Source organism: Peromyscus maniculatus, chromosome 16 (genome assembly GCF_049852395.1).
Source record: "Peromyscus maniculatus bairdii isolate BWxNUB_F1_BW_parent chromosome 16, HU_Pman_BW_mat_3.1, whole genome shotgun sequence".
NCBI classification, from domain to species: domain Eukaryota; kingdom Metazoa; phylum Chordata; class Mammalia; order Rodentia; family Cricetidae; genus Peromyscus; species Peromyscus maniculatus.
The window spans coordinates 37,888,338-37,913,891 of record NC_134867.1 but is presented as its reverse complement, the minus strand read 5'-3'; the positions used below and the strand labels follow the sequence as shown (position 1 = coordinate 37,913,891).

The window sequence follows — 25,554 nt, the reverse complement described above, 5'->3', positions numbered from 1 at the left end:
AGGCACAGTCGATGCCTACAGCATCTTAAAGGATATTTTTCTTGGTTAATTAAAGTGAAGCATATTTATGAATTCAGTTGTTTCCTTCAACGATTCTGACTGACTTCTACTGAGCTTGCTGCCCTCAGAGCCCTGTTTTTGGGTGACCAGTAACGAAGTCCTTTTAAGCCTCTAGAGTAGATAAAGCTATATATGCAGATGATAGATAGATAGATAAATAGATAGATAGATAGATAGATGATAGATAGATAGATGGTAGATGGTATAAATATATCAACATTCATTCATTTCATTATTCAATGTTGTATTCTGACGGTAAGTCAAAAACCTGCTAGAGCTGAAGATACAGCAGGAATCAGGCATCCCCTATTACTGTGAGGTTTATATGTTTAAGAGGGGAGAGATATAAAATGAACACATTTTATATATGTGTGTGTGTGTGTGTGTGTGTATGTATACATACATACATATATATGAGGTTAAGAAATGATACAGGAAAAAATAGCACAAAGTAAGACAGATAAGAAACTGGGATGGCTGTGTTGGGGAGACTGGGACATTCGAAGAAGCAGGGCATTGATGTCGAGTGTCTTCAAGTGGGGAGGACCCTGTGCACAAGATCCAAGAGAAGACCCCAGTGTGGAGAGACAGGGGTGTGCTGAGACCATCAAGAGGCAGTGGGGTGTTTGCTATGCCTCAGGGAGTCATTGGGATATTGTGGATCCAAGGCCAGCGTGCATAGAGAGTGGTGGGTGAGGGACAGGAAGTCTTTTTGACAAAGTGGGAGGTAAATAGGGAAGGAACAGCCCAGGTAGGGCCTTGAAGACTACTGCAGGGTTGGGCTTTACCTGGAAGGTTCTGAGGGATGGCATCATTGGAACTACACTAGAGAAGATCACTCTAGTAGCTGTGGAAGAAACTATGGAGTCCGGGAACAAATGTACCAGGACTAGCCATGCTAATGTTGAAAGGAAGTTAGAGAGCAAAGTTGAGGCTCGGCCTGAACAACTGGTAAACCAGCATTCCAGAGGTTGGCGCGAGGAAGCAAGCAGAAGGAGTTTGGCCAATGGGGAAGTTGAGAGAACTGCTAATTTAGGCAGCACAAGAACGGGACAGTGTCAGAACTGGGGCCAGAGATCCAGGGAGCCAGGCTGGAGGCCTTTCAGCACCCCAGGGCTGTCCCGGGGAAGTCCCCATGGCCACTTCTTCTGCCATGGCTGTAGATACCAGGCAGAGACAGCTCAGGCCCAAATCCAGACGCTGGACACCAGATACTGGAACCTCAGCCCATCTGTCAAAAGCTTCAGCTATCACCGTCACCCTCGGTGAGAAAAACATATAAATAAACCAAGGATTCCCCTGAGCTCTGGATTTTCGCTTGCATCTCCCAGTGTAAGGCATTGACAGCCAGAGGCTGAATGCTGGCTATTGGAGAACCCAGAGAAAGTGCAAGAGCCCAAGCATGCTCTTCAATGAGACCTTGACCACAGCAAAGGAGGCAAAGCTTCAGAGAGAGGGCTGAGATCTCTTCTTTGCTTGTTCCTAAGCAGTTAACGAACAAGTTGCTGTTTTCTAAAGGATTTCATGTTTCCCCTGTTTTCCAATTCTGGGCTAGGTTTCTTGTGTACCCAGATTTATCACAGATAGGGCGAAGGCCTGAAATGAGGTGATGAAAACTATTTCCTTGTTTGAGAAATAGTTCTTGGGGAGAATGATATGTTTGGAACCTGCTGGGCCATTTCAGCCTATAATCCAAGTCCCTTGGAGGTGGAGGCAGGAGGATCAAGAGTTCAAGGCAAACTGGGCTACATGAGGCTCTGCTGATAAGCTCAACAAAACTCCAAAAGAATCAGCAATTGCCTCAAACCTTGGGGAATAATTGCCAAGTCCTGCGTGGCTTTGAATTTGACCTGACTAGGGGTGTTGAGAGAATGAAGAAAGAATGGACACACGGATACACAGACACATGCATGGAAAAGCTCCATCAGATGAGTTATGCTCACTCTAGTGGAATCACTCAACTATTTAACAGCAACCATGGACCCCAGTACTTTAATTATGTACAGTACAGAACTGAAGAGTTAGCCCATCTTCATGGGAGTGTCTTTTTGTATGCTGTGAAAGTATGTTGCTCTGATTGGTTGAAAAATAAAGCTGTTTGGCCAATGGATAGGCAGAAGAGGGTTTGGCGGGACATCCTAACCAGAGAGGCAGAAGGAGAAAGGCAGAACAAAGAGGATGCTGCCAGCCGCCGCCATGAGAAGCAAGATGTAAAGATACCAGTAAGCCGTGAGCCAAGTGGCAAAGTATAGATTTATATAAATGGGTTAATTTAAGATGTAAGATCTAGCTAGCAAGAAGCCTGAGCCATTAGGTCATACAGTTTTAATTAATATAAGCCTCTGTGTGTTTATTTGGATCTGAGTGGCTGTGGGCCCAGGCAGGACTGGAGAAAATTCCAGCTACACCATCTGAGTAGGTGTCCGTAGTAGAACAATCTCAGGCTGTAGACATCCAGGAAGAAGAAACCGCAGTTGCTAGCTCTTGAATAGACTTGTCAGTCATTTGCAAACACTTGTACACACTGTTAACACTTACCCTTGGACCAGAGGAAGGCTTTGCCATTCTTATGAACCTTCCCCCAGGGAAGGTTTTACACTCCCATGGGCCTGGAGCCTTACGGTTCTTAACATGGCTGTGCTCATGTCAAATAATATACATTCACTCAAGACTTCCTCTGCTCTTTATACATCCATTCAGGGCATCTTTGGCTTCTCATAATAATGCAGACAAATGAAGGGTAAATGAATAAATTTTCCTATTTTGTCAATATTTTAAGAATCTGGACATTTAAAAAATTATTGTTTAGTGTTCCTTGAGAATAAACATTATTACTAGACAGCTTCAATAAGAAATCCCTATCTATTTGTTGATTATCAATTGCAAGTTAACAGTTACAATAGATTGAGTGTCCATCCCTATCTTCTAACATTTGTATGTTGAAATCCTAACCCTAAGGTGATGACATCAGATGTGAAGCCTTAGCAGGGGATTAGGTCAGGAGGACAGAGCCCTCATGGGCTGAGATCAGTGTCCTTATAAAAGGACAGTGACCAGAGAAACCTGTCATCCTTTAGTCACGTCAGGACACAGTAAGAAGATAGTCAGCGCTGGGAGAGTGCAGTCACCAAACCTAGAGTCTGCCAGCACCTTCATCTTCCACCTGCCAGCCTCTAGAACTTCCCAAAACAGATGGTTATCATTTCTCAAGTCATTAAGTTTGAGTATGTTGTCCTAGCATGCCAATGAAGGAAGAGGCCAGTGCTAAGTGCTATTGCCTTGATTCCCCACCAGGCAGGACTAGCCTGGAGAATCAAAACAGTAGTAATGATGGAGTTCCAGTGTCCTAAGCTCTTAGCTACTGAGTGTTATGTCCCAATTTAACCTCTAATGAGACATAAAATTCTAGCTGGAGAGATAGCTCAGCAGTTAAGAGAATTTGCGACTTTTGCGCAGGACCCGGCACCCACGTCCAGTGCCCTCCTCTGGCCTGCATGGGCACCTGCACACATGTTGTATGCACACATACACATAAAATAAAGTAAATAAAAACTGATCTTCTTTTTTAAGAGATGTATTGTTAAGAAAGGAGAGGGAGGATCCAGTCAATTCACAGCTATGATACTCTGCCCTGAGCAGTCTCACTAAATGTATATCTTAACTTTGTTCTTTGACATACTAACAGATCTGCTTAGTCTTCAGTGCTAGCAACTGATTCTTACTTATATGCAAAAATCACACAAAAGGTGTGTTTTCTAACTCTCTTTTTTAAGAAGAAAAAAAACAGGAAATTGAATGTCATCAATTAGAAGTTTATCAATACATCATGAAATTTTGTCTAATAGAATACCATCTGTCCTTTAAACATACGGGAATATCTTTAAGACAGATTTTTTTTTTTTTAAGTTACAAATGTCTACATGGAAGCCAGGTATGCTCACTCAGGCTATCAACCCCAGCATTCAGAAGACTGAAGCAGGAGGATTACAAGTTTGATGCTAGCCTGGGCTCCACAGGGTTACCCTGTCTTGGAAACAAAAGCAAAAACAAACAACCGAAAAACTAGATGGAAATGAGTGACTACAGTGTGATTCCATTTGCAAAACAAATACGTTTATGTATTTATATATCCATTCACAATTCCAGAAGGATATAGGAAGGAGGAAACGGACTGGTCCAAGGTGCAAAGTTCCTTTTCAGTTTGTGTCTTTCTGTACTCTGTCAATTTGTCATGCTGCATGCAGATAACGTCTATATCTCTACACAGTGGATGTTTTAAAACAGCCCCATCTGTGAAATATCATTGAGCCTTTTGATATGAAGTGGCTTGAGGCATTTCTACACTTGACTTTTAAATTGTGAGGCTGTGTGGAAATTTGGTTTCAATGACCGACATTCTCAATAGCTAGGTGCTTTTGGTATTGGATGCTGCATCCCCGCCCTTGTAAACTGTCCCAATTTTTAATGAATTAAGAAGCCCACAGAGCTGGTGCTCCGTTGCATGAATGGTTGGATGGGAATTGAATCTCATAGCTGAGACTTATTTGATGCCTCCTCAGTGACAGCCTCCATGAAAAGCCCATCAAGAATGTAGTGGGTCTGTTTGTTTGTTTGTTTGTTTGTTTTGCTTTGTTTTGTTTTCCCCTCAAGTCATTGTGGCTCTCTGCCCTTGGTGCTTGCCTTGACATTTTACAGAGAACTCCAAGAGAGAACAGATTTGCTCAGGGGCATGTGACAGGCTGGAAGTGGGAGCAGAGGACCCATATGTTAGATATTATTCTTCATGCTCTCTCTAACTCAAATACTCTTGACCACTGGAAAATATTACTGTGATGATTCCAGAGAAATTTAACTTGCAGAGGCATTTGAGACTTAAGAACATTTAGGACTCCATATTGGTGCCTGCCCCCAACTGTCAATCGACTGAGGCAGGAGGATTGCTGTAAGTTTGAGGTGAGCCTGGGCTACAGAGTGAGATGTCATCCCAAAAGAACAATAGTAACAAAATGTCTAAAGATTATCTAGAACTCATAACACATTCTTGTAACCCCAACACTTAGGGGAGGAATCAGGGAGATTGGGAGTTTGAGGTCATCCTCAGCTATATAGAGTCTGAAGCTGGGCTGGATTTCTCGAGATTCTGTCCTTTAAAAAAACAAAAAAAATGACAGGATGTAAGGATTTTAAGGCTGAGGAGCAGTCCCCTTATCTGTGGAGGTTGTTACAAATCTCCTCAGTCGATGCTTAAATATGAGTTAGCACCCACCCTATCTGTCTTCACTGCTGACAATATTTTTGAAATAGATACTAGTAGACTAATAAGGACATCTCCTTTTGATGTAAGGATTTGTTTTGTTTTTTTGAGACAGGGTCGTGCTATGTGGCAAGGGCTGGCCTATGACTCCACAACTCTAGCAAATGTCTTGTTTCAGCCTCCCAGGGAGCTGGAACTGCAGGCGTTCAGTACCACACCCAGCTTGATGACAGAGTCTCTTACGGGAACATTATAGTTAATCATTACTGCCCCAAATTCCTTGCACGGAATTTATATTGAACCTTCTGTATCCTGGAAATGTTCTGTTTTAAATCTAACTCATCAATATGGGTCTGTTTTAGACAATTTCCCCCATGCTTTCTAAAAAGTGGAATTTTCAGAGCCGTTCTGGCTGACTGAATTCTAGTTAACAAGCTCTGGTGACATGCTGATGTTTTAACCAATTCAGCAAAAGCCTGCTTGATGAATTGCTGGGCTTGGATGAAACCCTGCTGTGTGGAAGCTGAAGGCATTGCCCCCAAAGAAGGTGCTGGGCCTCTATAAAATGAATGGACCCAACAAATCCCAGCCCCTTTTGTCTGCCATGCGGGTCCTCTGGAAGCATAATTTTGGTCTTCCTGTTTATGATCATTCATTAGAGAGGGTGGGAGCAGGCTGGCACAAAAGAGGATCCCCATGCCAGAGATGCAGTCAAGTAAGTAGCTTGCCTTGAGCTGCTGGTGCCTTTTCTCAGCTTTCCTCAGAGACAAGCCCTGTCTGAATGTTAGTTCTTTTCACTATATTGAATTCCTCATGTCACTCATTGTATGTTCCTACCTCTGTCCATATGAATCGCCACAATCATTCTGCAACCAAAATAGTTCTGGCACCCGGAGCAAGCCAGTTGGTGAACACTCTTTCTTTGGCGAGCCGACGTTTCAACTTAGGACCTTTCCTTACCCAGTCAGTGGATTATTAGTACAACGACAGGCTGTGTAAGTTTCCTTGATGCCTTTCGACAAAATAGCTCTTGAAATGTGTCCCCTTGTCCTAAATTACACCCCAGACTAAATTCATGCTTAACAAGAATGGAAGGTGTGCATTTCCATTATAAAATTGAAGGTAAGAATTATTCTCCCCATCTCCAATATTCTGAGCCCCAAACCAGGTCTGAAGGGAGTGGTGGCCTTCTTCCTTGGTGCCTGGTAGACCCGAATCCTCTGCTCACAGGAGGAGTAAATGAAGACTGAATTATAATAATATAGGCAGGATGATCTGTGCGTGGAGAGACAGCAGGGTGACAGGAACCTGGGCATCACACACAGGTAAAATTGACATAATCAGGTCCCAGGATTGCTTTATTCATGAAATGTGTCGGAATCATTTGTTGATTTGAGGTGCGAGTTGCCAAATGCTCACCTCTCCGCTCTGCTGGGTATTATTATCCAGCCGGTTGGGCAGGAATGTTTTATTATTTTGCCCCTGATGCAATTTGCTTTCTGAGCTTGCTGAATAAACAGGTCAGGGAGGCATCCTATGAAGAGCCCTGCTGGTGGTCTTTGGAAAAGACAGAGATCTCTTCCAAGAAATGATGATTGTGTTTGTAATATCTGATGAGAAGAGATTCTTTGATATCTACTTAGCCCACAGCCACAGGAAGCGCCCCTCCCCCTCCTAGGAATGTGAAGCAGAGAGTGTTAACTCCTTGAGGCAGTTGCTCCTAGTGAACTTCTCCCTTGAACACTTCCCAGGTGCTCACCTTCCTGGCGTACCTCTTTTTAACACGGGTGGAGGCAGGGTAGAAATCTCAGGGAAGATCTTTGCTGTAAAGGTATCTGTTAAACCGAAGTCTGTCCGTCCACCTCCACTCCTACGCAAAGCCGCATCTGTGTTAAAGACTTTACAAGGTCGATGGCCTGATGGAAAATCTAATTGTGGCCAGTTGGACGATTACATAACCAGAACCCAATCATCTTGAGCTGTCTTTACCGGCTCACCTCACCATCCACCATTCATCACGCACCTTGGTGTCTGGCCTAACATCCCTCTGACTATCAGATAAAACTCTTAGCATGTATTAACAGAACACTAGCTTCCACCAGACTGAAAGCTGAGAATGTCATCAGAGCCCACTCACAGCGTAGCAGCCTGTCCTGTGTTCCTGCAGCCAGCCCATCTGCAGGAGATTGGGTTCCTTTACTTATAACTTCCTTTACTTTTATGACTATGAATGTTCATGCAATTGCCTCCATGTGGAATGTGTTATTCAGAACAACCTGAAGCCATGTTCCCAGGCCATGGGCACTCAGAATAAATGGCTTCCTGTTCCTTCGGAAGTGAGAAGCTTTGGAATGTTGAATTTGTGGGCAGAGAAAGGAAGGAACATGATTGCCTTATGGGAAAACATCAGCTTGTCACACCTTGAATCAAATCCCGGCTCTGCAATCGTTAGCTCCGTGACCCCAGATTCTCTCTGTATCACAGTCTTGAACCATCAAAGACAATCATAAGATGTACTAGCTTACAGAGACTTCTAGAGTAATGACAATTGATGTGGTCTCTGAACTGTGACCCAGGACCAGAAGAACCAGCATCCCATAGAAGTTCATTACACATGCAGACTACAGCCCCATCACAGACCCAGAGAATCAGGATGTGGAGAGGAGGAGGCAGGAGGTGGCAGCCTATCTTTAGCCTGTCAGTGGTTCTGATGCACAGAAGGAAGAGAGGACCGCTGTCCCGGGCAGACGACAACCTCAGTAACTGCAGTTGTTACAGTCTATTAGCAAAGAAGTGTATCGCTTATGAATTTACTTTTCCATTCCAAATACCATTCACTTTGTTCAGGTTTGAAATTTCTTTGGCCCGGTGACTCCGGTGTGCAGAATTGAGTCGGAGATGTCCAGTGAGATGTATTTGAAGGTTTCCTTGCTGATATGACAGTAGCTTCATAAAGTGGCCCATCTATCAGTACAACCGAACGTGGGGCAGAGATTGAAAATCCCATCCTAGATGGGTGGTAACAAGCCCTGAAAAGCATTTCAGGCCGGGTCACCTCACATGCTTCCAAAAGTTCCTATCTGACATTTTTGAATTGGGATCTCTGAGAGCAAGAGGCCTTCGAAGCTTTATTTTCCAAGTGAGCTACATGCATGCGCAAGCTTTAACGTAACATTTTTAATTCACAACGGCATGAAGAGTATCTGTGGTGTTTCATGGGCTTGATAAAAATGTTTGGAAGAGACGCACATGTGCAGTATCTCATATATGTACCACAGCCACGTATGTAAGACCAAACTGCAAGTGCTACCGCCCTGAGGGGCTGTAGCCGGGGCTCAAGAGGTAATCTTGATGTTCACTCAATTGCTTCTCTTCTAAACTTTCACCTTGTTGTCCACGCTTGACTTTTCTGTGAGAAAAGCAACACTGTTTCAAAACTCAGAGAAGAGTGACGTGGATGACCTTAGGGAGTGCCCATTTCATATAACTAAAAGCTAGAAAATGGGGAATCAAGGTCCGGGGAGGTGGGTCAGTGGCTGAAGGGGCATGCTTTCTGAGCATGAGGACCTGAGTTCAAATCCCCAGCACTCATGTAAACAGCTGGGTCTGGCCATGTACGCCTGGAACCCCAGCAGTGAGCGGAGTTGGAGACAGGCCCATCCCTGAGGTCTGCTGATGGCCAGCCTAGACTAGCTCTGAGTTTGGTGAGAGATCCTGTCTCAAGAGGATGAAGCAGAGAATGATAGAGCTGGATATCTGATATCAACTTCTGTCCTCCATAGGCATGCACACAGGGATGAGCTTCATAGTAAGCTTTCTCACCTGACTCGCCTTTCAGCCTCCAGCCCCAAATTATGACACGGAGACTTATTATTAATTATGAAAGCTCGGCCTTCACTGAGGCCTTTCCCCAACTAGCTCTATAACTTAAATTAACCTGTTTTTATTAATCTACAGTTCGCCATGTGGCTCAGTTACCTCTCCTCTGTGCCATATGTCCGACTTCTTCAGTATCTCACTGGCATCTTCTGTGCACCTAGACTCATTCAGAGTTCCTCTCTCTGCCCGGAAGTCCCGCCTAGTCTCTCCTGCCTAGCTATTGGCCATTCAGCTCTTTATTAAACCAGTCACAGTGGCACATCTTCACACAGTGTAAACAAATATTTCACAACAGTGTATCTTCACACACACGTGTGCACCAACGGATGTGAATAAATAAATAAATAAATAAACAAATAAATGGAAAGGAACAAAAATACTGACAGATGTCAACAGGAAATAGAAAACAACAAATAGAATAAGGGAGTGGGTGAGCAGGAAAACAAATACAGCTCTGTCTCTGAAAGGGTTGTACTTCAGTTGGTTTGTGGAATGGGGGCCAGTATGAATTCAAGAGTAGGCTGGGAATGTGATTCTCCACCCCCCTTCTTCAGCTTTGCTATGTTGATACAGAGATGGAGTCAGCTGTCTGGTGGGCAACACAGGTAACTGGGTATGCTGCCACCCCAGTGTCCCACCCTGTGGTCATCGAGGACAGAAAGGAAAGAAACAGAGTGATCAGTATCGCTCATAGCGCAGAAGTGAGGGCGCCTTTGGTGAGTGTCATCCCCCTTGCAGGGGTGAGGCTTAGGCAAATGAATGTCACGCCGGCAGGCCTTCCACTTCCCACACAGTGTAAGCTGTGGAAAATGGTTCCCCACACAAATGGACTAGAACAACAAGTTGAATCCAAAACAACTTGAGTTAAAGAACTGCCCTCCCAGCTAGAGAGGGGCTGTGCATCAGTCATCTTAGTACTTTGGGATTAGCAGCAGGAGAATCAGAGTTCAAGGCCAGCCTTGGCTACATAGTGAGTTCAAGGCCAGCCAGGGTTACCTGAGACCCTTGTTGAGAGAGGGGGCATGGAGGGGTAAGGTCAAGAAACTGCCTTCAGGAAATGTATGCTTGCCATCCTCACCCTCAACTGGGTTTTCTAGAAGTTATAGGGAGAGAAGCCAGACCAGCAGCACCAGCATGCCCAATACACCCAGGCTCCAAAATGGCTGGGCTATGGAACCCCATGCTCTGTAGTTGCCAAATTACAATCTTCATAATTTGATCTTTGAGTTAATGTTTTGGTAAATAAAGGCCAAAGGGACACCAGAGTGTGGAATATGTGTGTGTGTGTGTGGGGGGGGTGCTTGCTCATGCACCCCCATGAGGCTATCAGCTTTCTGTTCCCTTTTAAAGACTACGGTTGTTTCACCAGGTAGGAAGCTGCCTGGACAAGGATGCAGGGAGAGGCAAAGACTGGTGCTCACAGTTCATTCACCAGTGCTCTGGGCAGGAATGGAAGGTCAGAGTCTATACTCCCCTTTCAAATGCCCTTGTGCCCAAGGGAGCGTGGTATTAAATCACAAATGAAAACATAATGAGAGAGAGAGAGAGAGAGAAAGGGGTGTGTGTGACCCTGGCCTGCTTTTGAACAAGGGATCATATAGGATCTCGTGTTCTGGGCTCTGTAGATGAGGGACCAGGTCCAGATGAGGATGCTTATAAAGGAGAAGGGAAGACCTGTGAGAAGAGATGATTGCCTTGATGGTTATTGCGGGTCGGTCTGAGAAGCTAATCCTTCCCAAAAGGGTGCACACACACCCCACCCCCAGACAACGCTCTGTAGCGGAGAGTATGGCTGAAGCAGAGCATTTTCATAGGAGAGACTCTAGTGAGTACAGACCATGGCAGAGATGTGCTTAACTCCATGCGGCACAAACTATTATCCCAAACACCCTTTCACATGAGTGTGTGTGAGTCCAGGGCCAATCCGAGAAAGTTTTAGAGGCAGCAGAAACAAATTCTTTCCTTTTGCTCAGCAGTTCTCAACCTGTGGGGTGCAACTCTTTCACGGGGGCCGCCTAAGGCCATCAGAAATATCAGATATTTACGTTACGATTCATAACAGTAGAAATACTACAGTTATGAAGTGGTGATGGAGATAATTTTATGGTTGGGGGTCCCCACAACATGAGGAACTGTAGTGAAGGGTCACAGCATTAGAAAGATTGAGAACCACTGCTTTTGCTAAAAACAATGTTGCAGGAGAAAAATACTATAAATCGCAAAAAGTCAAGTTGACCTTTCTTTGCATAAATGATCTTTTGACCAATTTTCTTTTGTTCCCATTTTTGAAGAGAGTTCATTTTATTAACAGGAGAAAGAATTTTGCTCTTTTAGAAAGTATTGGGCAGCACTTTGCTCCACAGAGACCTGGAAAGCACATACACACACACACACACACACACACACACAGACACACACACACACACACACAGCCAAATTACAATATGAATGATTATTAGTGCAAAGTACACTACGGGCATGTTTATAAAAATCAATTACATTTCACAATGATTTCTAAATTATCCCCACAGAATTAAAAACTATTCTAGGATTTTAATGGATAAAAACTCATTTCATTGCTTAATAAAAATGAAAATAAAATCCATTAAGCTCCTGAGTCCCGCTGAGTGTTTTGGCGAGAGCCTGTAGGCGATTAGTAATGACTCAAGTGTGGAAGAAGGGAAATCATATGCTGGAAAGGGCCCTTTCAAGACCTGAATCTCAACCGTGCTCACATCAAATCTCATTGACTTCTTGTCTTCCATATGGGAGAGAATTAGTCAGGATCCTCTGGTGTATTTGTACGTACTTTAGAAAGCTGTGAGGCATGTGCCCTATGTGGCAGAGAAAGGGGTGTGGGGTTGGGAAGAGCTGAAGACAGCTCTACTTCCTGTCAGTTGAGACATACCTCCACGCCTGGGCCTGCCTGAAAGGCTGGTGGCCCAAGATCTGCACACAGCCCTTCCCACAGACCCAGAAAATGGTGCCGGGGCCTAAGTTCTGTGCTTTAGTTTGAGAGGAAAAAATTCTCAAGCTAAGAAGCCTTCCTACCTGGAACCCTCTGGCTCATGTTCTGGGTGTTCAGAACTCTGAAACGTTCATTCTCAGTTTTCCCAGCCTGCTTCCAAGTTGCTAGAACTGGCTACTCTTCCAGGCCAAGCTTGATTGCTGCATGCTGGCCTAGGTGGAGAGGCCTGACGGGCATTGCCTTGAAAAGCCTCGTGTTTGCTGTGATGTCCACAAACTTAAGAATGTTCATGAGAGTCTTTAAATTACAGGGCAGTGCAGCTGTTGCTGTATGTTTGTTTATTTGTTTGTTTTTTAAAAAAAGACAGGCCATGAAGGGGGGTAAGTGGGGGTGCTCTTGCCCCTGTCTGTGACTGTCAGAACTGGACTGGCTAACAGAAAATCTGGTGCACAAGCACTTGAATAGACTCCTAGGTAGAACACTGTGGTGGTATTGTATTCCCCGAAATATTGTGCATGCTAATAAGCTTATCTGGGGTCACAGAACAGAGCAGTCACAATATTAAACGTAGAGGATAGGCAGTGGTAGCACACACCTTTAATCCTAGCATTCCAGAGGCAGAGATCAACCTGGATCTCTGTGTGTTCAAGGATACAGCCAAGCATGGTGACTCATGCCTTTAATCCCAGAAAGGAGCCTTTAATCCCAGGGAGTGATGGCAGAAAGCAGAAAGATATATAAGTCGTGAGGACCAAAAACTAGAAGCTTTTAGCTGGTTAAGCTTTCAGGCTTTGGAGCAACAGTTCAGCTGAGATTCATTCTGGATGAGGACTCAGAGGTTTCCAGTCTGAGAAAACAGGATCAGCTGAGGAACTGGCAGGGTGAGGTGGCTGTGGCTTGTTCTGCTTCTCTGATTTTCCAGCACTCACCCCAATAACTGGCCTTGGGTTTGATTTAATTAATAAGACCTTTTAATATTCCTGCTACAGAACACATTTTAAAGGTAGAAGTATGGAAAAGAAGGCTAAGAGGACAATGGTTCTTCATTCTCCAGCTAGAGGAATGTGTGAGAGAACTGCATGGGACCTGCCCTTTAAATTTCTCATTCATCAACTGGCAAGATGGCTCCACCAAGTCCAATAACTGAGCTTCATCACTAGTAACCACATGGGAAATGGTCCTCTGGGCCCCATATGTGTATTGCATCTGTACACACATGTGTGTATATGTATGTATTGGGGGGGATGATAAAAATGTAATTAAAATAATTTTGAAGGCTGGGGGTACAACCTGTGGCAGAATGTTTGCCCAGCATGTATGAGGACCTGGGCTTGGTTTCCAGCACCCAAAAATGTTTTTAGCATTGAGGAGACATAGGCGGGTAGGTGTCTGTGAGTTCAAGACTAGCCTGGTCTATACAGCAAGTTCTAGGACAGCAAGGATTACATAGTGAGATCCTGTCTTGATATATATATTGAGATCATTCATTGAAACTGGGCAGACGAATTAGCAGGTAAGAGCACTGGCTGCTCTTGCAGAGGACCTGAGTTCGGTTCCTAGCACGTGACAGGTCACAAGCATCTGCAACTCTAGTTCCAGGGGATCCGATGCCCTCCTCTATCTCCCCAAGGCACCAGACATGCACGTGGTACACGTATATACATGCAGACAAATACTCATATACATAAATAAATCTTTAAAAATTTACCATCTATAATTCTAAAAATTATTAAATGATGATTGTAGAACTGAATGGTATTGTAAAATAAAATAAAGTAAAAAAAGTTATTAAATGATATTTTATTTGACATAGGAAATGTTCCCAGAACTATCTGAAGTTTCTTGTACTTTTACATATAATTCAACTTCCTGGAGATAGCTTCTAATGAACATGAGATGACCAACCATGTAACCATGCAAGACGGCAAACTGAGGCTGCTAGATACTCTGGAAGCAATGCTAAGTACTAAGAATGTGTCTTTTTCTTTGTTCCTTTGAACTTTCACTAATATGCTCAAAAAGAGTCTGTCCGCAGATCTGAGGCTAGCTCTTGGCTCCCTCGCCTGAGGACTCACCTTGCAGATCTAAGAGGTCATTGTGTGGGCTCAGTTGATAGCAGCTGAAATAGGAGATGGCTGAAAGCAGAGTCATTCTCAGAGGCAGTGGGATGCTAGCAGAGGCATGGAGGGCAGTGGATTTCTGCAGGTCACTCAAACTGAAGTTTAGGAAAACCCAGAAATGAGACAGGCGGAACTCATACAGCAGGCTCCCTCCATAACTATGCCCTCTGTAGACCCTGTGAATCTATGTACAGCGTCTTATTTCACTTCTGAATGTTTGAGATAGGGTTCCACTATATAATCCAGGCTGGCCTGGAATTTACTATGTAGCCCAGGATAGCCTCAAACTCTCAATTCTCCTGCTCATCCTCCTAAGGCCTAGTATTGTGGGTATCTACCAGTTGTGCTGTTACCGTTTTTGTTTGTTTTTTGGAGATAGGGTCTCTTGTAGCTCAGGCTAGCCTTGAACTCCTGATCATCCTGTCTGATGATCCATACTCCCTGAAAATGTTAGAATCACAGCTGTGTACCCCCACATCTGGCACCACTACTGATTTTTTTAAAACGATTTATTTACTTTACTTTATCCGTCATGTTTGCCTGCATGTATGTCTGTCCACTACATGTCTGTGTGTTGCCCTCAGGGGCCAGAAGAAGGTATCAGGTAATCTGGAACTACAAATAGTTTTGAGCTACCATGTGGGTGCTGGCAATCAAACCTGGGTCCTCTAAAAGAGTAGCAAGTGCTCTTAGCTGCTGGGCCATCTCTCCAGCTCCTCTTTTACTCTTTCTTTAGAAAAAGAATGCACATGTGTAAAACTCATGGCTCAGAGATGTGCAAGTCTACAGATTGAGTATATCCATAAAATTGTGTAACTGCAATTACTATGTCTAATTCTGGAAAATGTATCATCTCATAAAAAAAAAAAAATCCTGTTATCACTTAGCCTTCCCTGTCCATCCCCCATCTCCTCCCAGCCACTGGGCCATGCTTCTATTTTCTGTCTCCAGGCATTTCTCAAACCTAGATCTCCTCTATAAGTGGCATCCTACAGCATGCGTCCTTCTGTGCTTTGCATGCTCAGCCTTGTGGTGGAAGTCAGCTCCTCTTCATTATACCCCACGATATTCCACTGGATGGATACACTTCGTCTCTAATCTATCAACTGATGGAGATTTGGACTGTTGCCATGGCACCACTGTCATGAATATGCTACTATGAATATTCATATGGGTTTGTGTGGGAATATGTTTTTAATTATCCTGGTTCTACGCCTACCACTGAGATTTCTGGGTCATATTTATATCTTTTTATGTTTTATTTTATTTTGATACTCTGGGGTAGGGTCTCTTACAGCTCAACCTGGCTTTGAATTTACTGTGCAGATTAACCTACTACTTTTGTTCTGCTAATTGGACATGTTGTCAAAATATTTTTTTTTTATACAGGGTTTTCCTATGTAACCCTGACAGTCCGGGAACTAGCTCTGTAGACCAGCCTGGCCCTGAACTCAGAGATCTACTTGCCTGTCTCAAGCATGCTGGGATTAAAGGTGTGCATCACCACCACCCAACGATGAGTGCTGCTCTCAACTGTAGCTAGAGAAGCCTCTTTCTCACTGGGTAGCAATGCAGAACCTCATCTCTGCTTCAAGTGCTGAGAATAAGTGACTACAGAGTGTGCTTAGTCCTAAATGACATGTTTACGTCAGTGCTCCCAAGGCTCGAGGAACATTGTAGAAGAGAGAGTAGAAAAAGAAGGACAGACAGACGGAGGGAGAGAGGGGGGAGAGAAAGAAAGAGGAGTGAAAGAGAGAGAAAAAAAACAAAACAAAAATCCATAAGAGCTGGAGGATGAGGAAGAGCACTGTGAAATTCCATCTTCTGCACATGAACGAGCACTGTCCTCATGGACTTGCTGAGGCTATGGTTACCTGCACAAGACCTGCACAGGGTCAAGCCAGCAGGACCGGGCAACATTCTAGCAGGTAGCACTAACTGGACTCTCTGCAGGTGACAGGGAGGACATGAGAATGGGAAGCAAGGGGTCAGGGGGATATCCAGGAGGAGTTGGAGATGTTGGGGGTAGGTATGATCAAGACATATTATAGAGATGTAGGCAAAGAATAAGTAAAAGACAATCTAAGAAAAAAAAAAAGAGAGAGGATCCTTCAAAATTCCTGAATTGAAAAAAAGAATGAGGAAATAAGCTAAGTGTGGTAGTGCACACCTTTAACCCTAGTATTTGGTAAACAGAGGCAGGAGGATCACCACAAAGCTAGCCTAGCCTAACTGGCAAGTTTTGAGTCAGCTGGAACCCATATCCAAAACAAAACAAAGCAGCCAAAAAACAAAACAAACAAACAAAAACAAGGAAAATAATAAATAAATTTAATAAGTGGGAAAACAGAAGCCACATACTGGTTTTTAAAAATGTATATTATATATATATATATATATATTTTTTTTAAATTTTTATCCATGGAAACAGCTGACCTGATTATATATCAAGTAGCTGGAAGTACAGAGTTAAGTAATGCCTACCATTTAGCATTAGGTCATTCCAAGAAAAGAACGCAGTACTCTTTGGGGGAGAATTTTCTCCCCCGAGACTCACACCGTGTGTAGACACGGCTACCATCTGAAGAACAGAATGCATCCTTTGCAATGTGCCGCACTGATAAATTATGCCGTGAAGACAGACGTGGAGTGCATTTTTTTTACTTCGGTTTGCCTGTGGTAACTTGCGTTTCTCACTTTGTCCGAGTGCTCGCCATTGCTTCTGCTCGGTCGGTTTCCCAGTTCCCTCTCCCCAAGCCGTCCTTGTTTATTCCCTTTTGACCCCCCCCCCCCGACTTCCTGAATCGCCACATCACCATTGGGGACTGTTTTCAAACTAATGCATTTCACACAGACGGTTCAGGACTTCATCCATCAGGAGCGATCCACGAGAGTCAGTAAAAAACGGTCTCTCTGATTTGTTAATGCATGTCTGAAAAAGATAGAAAGTGCCAGATGAGTGCAAAAATAACTTGAAACAGAAGGCTGGGGAGCAGGGAAGGGAGAAATACACATAATAACTAGTTTGTGGTTCTTTCCCTCATAAAGCAGCCCACATGTTGCTGCCCGCGATGGCCCTGCTGGTGCCGGCTTTCAACACCCATCACAGGGGTTTCAGGCCGTCAACTCCCATGATTCCTGCCTGTCTGTCTGTCTGGGTTCATGCCTGTCATGCCTGCAGCATGGTCCTTTCCTGGCAACTATGCCAAAAATGTCATAGCTTTTTTTTTTCTTTTCTAATCACAAGTCCTTTGGGAAAATAGTGTGGACACTGTCTAAACGACTCTATTAATTTTTCAAAAGAGTTCACTGAAACCCACGGGGCCCACAACTGTGATTTTCATTTGTGGCCCTGGGTGATTTGTCTGAACGCTGAGCTTCTAAAGAGTCAGAAAGGGCTCACTGCGTATAGCGTGAAGGACACTAGAGCTGGGGAGCATTTGGGCTGCATAGAGAACACTGTACATGCTGCTCAGCAGAGTTAAGAATAGCGACACAGTCTATAGTTTTCTCAGTTCAATTTAGCAGCTATGACTAGAATAGCATCGTTCTGCTTTGGAGGAGGCACAAGAAAAACTCGTCCTGAGAAGCAGAGAGAAATGGACCCACGACAGAGTTCTGGAGACGTGGACTTATACTGTGGTGGTGTGAACCGTGCACACAAGTGACTAGAAATAAAGAGCATCACTGTGGTCAAGTAACCAGGCAGGACTTCACTGTGAGGTTAACACTAAGCAGATCATGGAGTAGCCACAGTCTAGTGAAGTCCGGACGACTCACCTTTGAGCTGAAGAGGAAGACGGTCAAAGGATAGAAAGTTAAAAGCTCCGAAGGGTGGTCAGTCATGTGACTCATTCTGGCTAACCAGTCAGTGGAGGTCAGCAGGGCACTCAGTGTAAAGAGAGTCACTCTCATGGCCAGCTGTGACTTGCCCTCATGTCTGCATTGAAATTTTTCTCTGAACGTGCAGCCATCTCCCATCTAAGGGAAAGACTGGACGCAAGTACAGCGCTCGTCCTTACACCTCCGGGTCCTCTTCTTTCATTTGGAGTGAGGGTATTGCTAACTGGTAGTGATGGGTCCACTGCGCGAACTCTTGATTATTTGTTCCTAAGTAATACAGTCCCCAGATTTCTATCATATTAGATAGTGTAAGTAATCTAGAGATGACTCAAAGAATACTGGAGTATAAGCTGAAGTAATATGCAAATTCTATACTATCTTAGACAAGAGATGTGAGCACCCCCAGATTTGGGCCCTGGAACTAGTTCTTCACAGATGTCCAGGAATGGCTGAATTTGGTAAGGCATATTTTTTTTAAATAAAAATTCACACGATCGTAGAATTGTTTCATAAGAAAGTGATTTATAGCTTGCAAATTTATTCGCTTGAAGAAAAATGCTTAAATAACTATTTCATAATTTGTAGCTAAAAGTACATATCTTGATCTCCAGCCATAGTTGGCACGTTAAGCATCCCTGTCTCAGACCCTCACACCAACCTCTCTGTGTGGCCACAGATTTAGGTCCAGCTGAGCTTTCAAAGGACACACACACTTACAATGTCATTTATTTCTCTTTCACTTCTCTTCCAACCCTATAGTATAATCAATCTTTGCTAGTATTCTTTTTTTATATTTACAAGACTGTTGTACCCACTCCAAAAATCTAAGCTTTCAGAGTACCTTCTGGATGCCATGAAATAAAGATGGTTGAAAATCCATCATTCCCAGCCCCTCAAGAACTGTGTTTCTGCCAACTTCAGCAACTGCCAGTGGAGTAATTGGGAAAGAATAAATATAGCAAATCTTTTCCTTTCTGAGCAGGGTCTCTGTGTGTCCCAGCCTGGCCTTGAACTCACAGCTATCCTGCATTAACCCGCCACATACTGGCATTCTAGGCATGTGGCACCAGATGCAGCTAAGGAGGCTTGTTTTGAAGGATGGTAACTTTTGGTCAAGAAACCACAGATGGAAAGACAGTGTCGAAGCTAATGGATCCTATCACTGCTTGATCCACAAAAACCTCTTGGGGCTCCTCAAAAATGAACAAGATGTCCGAGAGGCATCCTCGGAACTCCTGACCGCCTGGCTGGAGAGATGGCTCAGCAGTCAAGGGCACTAGCTTGTCTTCCACCGGACTGACTGGATTCGATTCCAGCACCCACATAACAGCTTGTAACCATCTGTAACTCCAGTCCTAGCAAATCCCATGGTCTCTTCTGGCTTCTGTGGGCAGCAGGCTCATAAATGGTGGACAGACAGACATGAAAGCAAAGTACGCATACATGTAAAATAATAGAAATAATAGATAAATAAATAAGTAAAAAGGGAAGAAATCCTGGCCCAGTGGATCATGAAAAAAAAAAAAACCGAAACAGGAATTCCTGTTTTTAAATCTTCCCAAGTGTCATATTCAGTCAGATCATACTAAGCTAATTTAATGCTTCTCTAACTGTGCACACAAAGCAGCTAGGGACCGTGTTAAGATATGGATCCTGTACTGAGACCCTGCTTCTTTAACAAGCTCCCAGGGGAGGCCCATGGCTACAGTCTCTGAACCACATTCTGAGTGATATGCAGGTCTAAGTTACCTGCCCCTCATTTCCCATGCTCTTGTACCACAGATAAGAAAATGGAGACTGAGGGGTTAGATGCGCTGTCCATTTCATCTTGGCATGCAGAGGCGACACTGTGACCAGCATCCATGTGCTCTGATGCCCACACAGAGCTGCTCTGTGATGTTGTCCCCTTGACCTGCTGGTAAGAAGGACTGGAGGAGAGGAAGCTCCCATGGGTCACTTCCCTTGTATGACAGAACATCAGTAGTTCAGGGTTTCAGTCTCTACCTCTCTTTAACTTTTCTCTCCCCGTCCTATCTGGTCACTGATGGGCTGGTAAACTCTCTATCCCTGTTCGCTGAAGAAAACACAATCTGCTTCGTAACAATTGCTTTCTGTGGAGTGGATATTCCTGCTGTGACCCATTTCCAGCTACAGACACTATGATTTGTTTTGCTTTGTTTGATTTTTTTTTTTTCTTTTTGAGATGGGGGCCCTGCCTCAGCCTCCCCATGCTGTGATTGTCTGCCATTCTAGGCTCCAACCTCACTTTTTTTTTTTTTAGCACAGTCTGCTCTTGTGAAGTGGTAGAGGCCTGGACACTGCCACCCCACCCCAACCCCACCTGCCACCACCTCAATTACTGTGCCTAGCTGTCTTCTGACCCCAAGGAACTGAAGCCTAAAATCAGAGCACTAGCCATAATGCCAGCTAGGCTATAAGACACGCTGTCAATTTGGAAGAAATAACAGTATCACATTTTCAGCAAGCCGCTCTCTGGTGTAACTGGTAAGAGGCACAGGTTGCCTGTGTCTTAGGGAAGCTAATAGAAAGGAAGAAAGGCCATGAATAAAGTTTCTGGGGGTTGGGGATTTAGCTCAGTGGTAGAGCGCTTGCCTAGCAAGCGCAAGGCCCTGGGTTCGGTCCTCAGCTCTGGAAAAAAAAAAAAAGTTTCGGATGAAACTGAAAACAAGCAAAGAAAAAAAAAATCAACTGACTAATCCCAAAGTGAACATGTATTGATTGATGCAGCCAATACATAACCAAAAGCATCGGAGCAATTTGCTGATTTGGTCAACAGTATTGAGTGAGAGTCTCCTGAGCTAGGTTCTGACAGCATAGATGCTGATCTTTTGTGATCTCTCTCTCCTCTCTTCCCCTCCTCCTTTCCCCTCCCTCTCCTTATTCTCCTCCTTTCCTCTCTCTCTCCCTCTCCTGCCCCCTCCTGCCTCTCTCTCCCTGTGTGTGTGTGTGTGTGTGTGTGTGTGTGTGTGTGTGTGTGTGTGTGTGTGTGTGTTTTCCTCTTCCTTGTACTCGGTTACACCTTCTACAGGGCTCAGAAGGAAAGGAAAAAAAAAAAAAAAAAACAAGACCAGCGGCACCCTATGCCAGTGTAGAGATAATTGCTTTCCGTTTCACACGAGCCACCAGGTGATCTTTATTTCTTGAAGTAAAGGTTCTCAGTTTTTAAAGATTCATTGTTTTGAGACAATGATCGAGTTTTAGAGACAGACTTCACACAGGCTCCCAGAATGGATAGTGTTCAAATGAGCAATAGCTGCAGTCTAGAAAACAAAAAACTGTGCTCTGTGAAGACATGTCATACAAAATAGGGTAAACATATGACTCCTCTCCATGAAAATTATAAATTGCATAGCAGTGTTATTTTCCCATATAATTAAGAAATAGTGAAAATAGTGTATAAGGTGAAAAAAGAATGATAAATGTATAATCCAACATGGAGAAAAATCCACATTTTATACTTAATTTCTGTCAAAAATATTGTTTGTGATGATATGTGTGTATGAAAATATCATAAGGAAACTAATTATTTTGTACATTTGCTTAAAAAATACACATTATTTTAAAATGAATCTGCTGTATTTTTCTGAAATTCACATTCTCATCTGGTTTCTCCCCCTAATAAAAATTCCTATTACTATCAAACCTATTTTCCTGGCCATACTCCTAAACAATGTCACCACCCACTAACCCTCCTGAAGGGGAAGCGTCACTGTCTCTATCATTATGTTGCGTAAATGCCACCTACAATCAGAAATACCTGTGATTGAGTTGATTACTTCTCTTTTGTGAATAACCCCTGCTGTTCTGGGTAATAAGCCAAAAGGGTAAATGTAAATCCAAAGAGAAATTGTGCTTAAACTACAGTTAGTTAAAGCAAAGCCAAAAAGGTTTAGAAGCAAGAGACCATTATGGAAATAACTTCAACTACACAAAACTCATAAGCAGAAACAAATATGAGTGAGCCCACATATCTTCACCTAAGATGATCTGGACAGCAAGTTATTTGAAGGTTGCTCTCAATTTCTGAGCATACATCCTGCACAAAGGGCGGATAGAGTATCTGTCAGTCTGGAACTTTCTCTGTACTGATTTATGCCTACAGGGTTTCTTTCTTTTTTTAAGGTATGTTAATTTTACTTATTGGCGGGGGAGAGAAATGTGTGTGTACCCTAGGGCACACGTGGCAGTCAGAGGACTACTTTCAGGAGTGGGAGTTTGGGGATCAAGCTCACGTCTTTCAGGCTTAGTGGTAGACACACTTACCTATTGAACTGTTTCATGGTCCATGTACTAGGTTTATTATGAAGAGCAAAGTAAGTCAACATAAGGAGAATCTCCACCCTCTGAGCATCTTACAGGCATAACGTAGAGCAATTACTATCCTACATAGGGCTTTTTAAATTTGGCTTGGCTTGGTTTTGGAGAGAAGGTCTCTCTATGTAGCCCAGGCTGGCTCCAAATAAGTTTCTATGTAATGAAATCCTCAGAGTCAGCTTCTGAGATAATCACACAATGGAAATGTGTATTTTTCCTGCCAGAAAACATCAAAATCGGCCAATATATGAAATTTTAATTTCCCACTGGTAATCTGAATGAGTAATAATATCCCTCCGTGATATAGGTTATAATTTCCTTTCATTCCTAGAGTCCCTCTGTTTGCCTTGCTTCCTTGTTTCTCTCTACTCCAGTGTCTCTGTGGATCTCTATTGCTTTAAAGAAACATCCTCCCAGCCACAGAAACGATGACAAAAACAATATCATCTTTACCGTGATGTCATCATACCTGAAAGGGACTGAACCTTGATTTCAACCAGTCATCTCTTCATGTTCAAATTGTTGCAGTCCTAGCGAGAAAGTTATAGACCACCATGCATACGGAGGTAAAAGGAGCCCTTTGTTAGCTAGTGACTGAGAGCAGGCTCTTGCCACAAAGAACACTTGACATTGATAGTCATGAAGGGTACAGAGTATATAAATGCATACTGTACAAAACCCACAATGACATCACTGTCAGGTATAGGTCAGGGGAACCTGGTAGCATTTGTTTTGGCCAAACACATTAATTGTTTTGGTTATGCATCTGGTTATACATTTCATTATACACAGTCAGGGTCATGGAACATCTCAAATGTGTTGCCAAAGTGGATGCTACTGTTTAGGGGATAAGGGACTTGAAAAAGTACACAAGCAGATACAAAATTGAGTCAGAATAAAATCAGGACAAGATGGTGTTACCTCAGTCACTTTGTAAATGAAGATCCTGACGCAACATTTTCAACCACGAGGTATATAGAGAAAATAAAATCATTATCTGAAAGAGCTGTCTTAACTTTCACATTATTGCTGTATGGTTTATAGCAGCTAAAATATGAGACCAATATACCCATACACACCACACACACATACCCATATACCCACACACACTATATATATAGATATATAGATACACGGATACATAGATAGATGCATGGTACATAGATAGGTTCATAGATACGTAGACAGATGTAAAAAATTAACATTTTTCAAAGGGTACAAAATTACAGATAAAAAAGAGGAACAAGTTCCAGAAGTCTATCACACAGCTTGGCAGCTGCAGTTAATGACAATAAGAACAAACCACTGAAAGCCCCGAGGTCCACAAGTGTCAATGTTCATCCCAAACAGTGAAGGAGGAGCCGAAGCTCAGATTCCTAATTCCTTTAGGCTGTTTCTTCTGGAGTGTTTGGCCCGAGAGAAAAGAAACAACAAGCTTTGGGTCCAGGGAAGACAAGTACATTAATACAAGACAAAAATAATATGAATTATGTGTTGAGTATTATTTATAATATAGAAAGACCCTATAGTGAGAGGCGCATGCATAAAGTTTCTGTGCCAACTTTGAAACATACACTGCGTGTTGTATGAATAACATAATGGAGGCCACATGTTATGTATTCATTTGGCTAAAAACCCAATACAGTTCATCTTCTATATGCACAGATCCCACATTCGTGGGTTTAACTGGCTACAAAGAGAAATTGTATCTGTATTGAACTCATACAGACATTTTTCTTATCATTCTTTTCTTAAAAAATAGAGCAACTCTTTGCCAAGCTATCTACTGTGTCAGGCACTGCGTGGAACAGAAAGACGGTTTAAAGTATACACAAGGAGACACTATGGGGACTGGAGAGATGGCTCAGAGGTTAAGAGCACTGACTGCTCTTCCAGAGGACCCAGGTTCAATTCCCAGCAACCACATCTTGGCTCACAACCATCTGTAATGAGATCTGGTGCCCTTTTCCCACCTGCAGGGGTACATGGAGGCAGAACACTGTATACATAATAAATAAATCTTAAAAAAAAAAAAAGACACTATGGCACATGCCTGTGACCCCAGCACTCTGAAGACTGAGACAAGAGGATGGCACATTCTTTGGCAGCCTGGACTACCTACCAAGACCCTGTCTCAAAACAACAATGACAGGGACAATATATGAAAGTATGTATTTGAGTTACATCAAACACGCCATCATGTTACAAGAAAGACTTGAGTATCTTCAGATCTTAGTATCCATGGGAAGTCTTGGAATAAATCCCTTATGAATACCAAGAAATGTAACAACTGTATTTCTTGCTGACTTTTTCCCCATGTTGCATCATTTAAGTGTCTCCACAATTAAACCTGGAAAACTCCTTTATATTCACCAATCAATTACTAACTTCAGGTATTAAAATGCCCAATTATAAAGGTTACATTCGATTCTCTTAGGTAGTTCTTTGCCAAAAATTTTAATCATATCTTTTGATTCTTTAAGACAGTATGACATTTTAAAATAAACTTTGTGTTGGTGCAAGTAGCTAGAGTTTTCCTGCCTTGCCCACAGTCAGGACAAATCTTTGTCACCTGCCAATCCCACAGCCGCTCAAACCCAACCAAGTAAACACAGAGACTTACATTTCTTACAAACTGTATGGCCATGGAAGGCTTCTTGCTAACTGTTCTTATAGCTTAAATTAACCCATTTCTACAAATCTATACCTTGCCATGTGGCTCGTGGCTTACTGGCATCTTTACATGCTGCTTGTCCTGGCGGTGGCTGGCAGTGTCTCCTTCCGCCTTCCTGTTCTTTCTTTTCTCCTCTCTGTTAGTCCCGCCTATACTTCCTGCCTAGCCTCTGGTCAATCAGTGTTTTATTTATTGACCAATCAGAGCAATACATTTGCCATACAGAACATCCCACAGCAGGTGTATTATCCAGATTCATAGAGGTCTATCCTCAGGGAATGTCATTTATTTGGGGTTTGGGCTTTACTGTCTGATTTCTGGTTTTGAGTGAATGCTGAGCATTGCATATGAAGAACTTTAGAACTAATTTTAAGCTTTTAAATGGCATCCTCTTTCTCTAAGTCTGATGTCCTCTTGTTTC

The 25,554-nt window shown here is 43.2% G+C and overlaps 1 long non-coding RNA gene across 1 annotated transcript in view; it reads right to left on the bottom strand.

The window, feature by feature from the left end:
- Positions 1-17,072: 17,072 nt before the first annotated feature.
- LOC143268969 (uncharacterized) overlaps positions 17,073-25,554 on the bottom strand; it is a 33,437-nt gene continuing 24,955 nt past the window's right edge. The window contains exon 3 of the long non-coding RNA XR_013045222.1: positions 17,073-17,213. This is a non-coding gene — a long non-coding RNA (uncharacterized LOC143268969). The remainder of the gene's footprint in view (positions 17,214-25,554) is intronic.